This window comes from Colobus angolensis, unplaced genomic scaffold (genome assembly GCF_000951035.1).
Source record: "Colobus angolensis palliatus isolate OR3802 unplaced genomic scaffold, Cang.pa_1.0 Scaffold92, whole genome shotgun sequence".
NCBI classification, from domain to species: Eukaryota; Metazoa; Chordata; class Mammalia; order Primates; family Cercopithecidae; genus Colobus; species Colobus angolensis.
Genome location: NW_012123154.1, coordinates 4,668,123 through 4,669,634, shown reverse-complemented (window position 1 = coordinate 4,669,634; position 1,512 = coordinate 4,668,123).

The window sequence follows — 1,512 nt, the reverse complement described above, 5'->3', positions numbered from 1 at the left end:
AAACACCCCAGTATACACACAAGGACTTAAAATAATATGTGATCAAGGAAACAATGAATTAATGGTGGATGTATAGATTATTTAATATATAATTTAAAATTTACAACTTTGATCTTCAAAGCTATCAGTATATTTATACAGGTCCAATCAGGTTTCAATAATGCCATTATAACATCTGGTTCCATCTTCAGCTCATATTAACACTCTTTTGCTCATTTTGCTCATGTGGACAATGAAACACACTGGATTAGAAATTTTACCTGATATAAACACATAGGCTAAAATAGGGTGTATGTGTTTAATAGCTGTGCGATATCAAATATGTGCTTTTCAAACTGCTTTTACTGCTTTGATTATATTTTTTTCAATGTCTGGAGCAATTCTTCTTTAGATATTTTGCTAGTTGGTAGCTCCATAATTTTTCAATCTTCTATCCTATCCCTAAGACTTGGGAAAAGATCAGTCTCTCTATAAATTTAACGAAACATCAGTTCTTGCTATTAGATCTGTGAAAAGTAGCATATGAGCTATCTTGGGCAAGAATTAGACAGCAAGCAGTCAAAGTGGGGAATTTAAACACAGTTATAGCAAACATTGCCAGGTATCTTGGCTATATGGAGAAAGTTTGTGTGGCAAGTGGAGCTGGGAGTTGTCAGATTTAAATGAGGTTTACAGTCATCGTGCTTCATGCACAAAAAAGAAGGCCCTGAGCATCTGGAATGTGACAGATAAATGGGCTGCGTTCAAAAGGGAGATGTGGCCTCCTTACAGCCAGAATGACTGGGTAAAATTTTTAGAAAGTTTTGTGAGAGTCTTGCTTCTCTTTCCTAAAAAGTTACTGAACTAATAACCTCCTATTGGCTGCAGTCTCACGGGAGGACGACTACACTATATTTACAACTCTACAGTTGTAGTTTTTCAACTATGTAGTCATAGTCATTGTAGTTGTTCTGTTACCACTTTTCCTCTCATGCACATTCTACTGGGATCTTCAAGCCCTATTAACCTTTTGAAATACAACCTTAACAACTCTATGATCTCATTTTTTTTAATTTTATTTTATTTTGTTTCATTTTTCTATTATACTTTATGTTCTAGGGTACATGTGCACAACGTGCAGGTTTGTTACATATGTATATATGTGCCATGTTGGTGTGCTGCACCCAATAACTCATCATTTACATTAGGTATATCTCTAATGCTATCCCTCCCACCTCCCCCCATCCCACAACAGGCCCTGGTGTGTGATGTTCCCCTTCCTGTGTCCAAGTGATCTCATTGTTCAATTTCCACATATGAATGAGAACATATGGTGTTTGGTTTCCTGTTCTTGTGATAGTTTGCTGAGAATGATGGTTTCCAGCTGCATCCATGTCCCTACAAAGGACACAAACCCATGCTTTTTTATGGCTGCATGGTATTCCATGGTGTATATGTGCCACATTTTCTTAATCCAGTCTGTCACTGATGGACATTTGGGTTGGATCCAAGTCTTTGCTATTGTGAATAGTG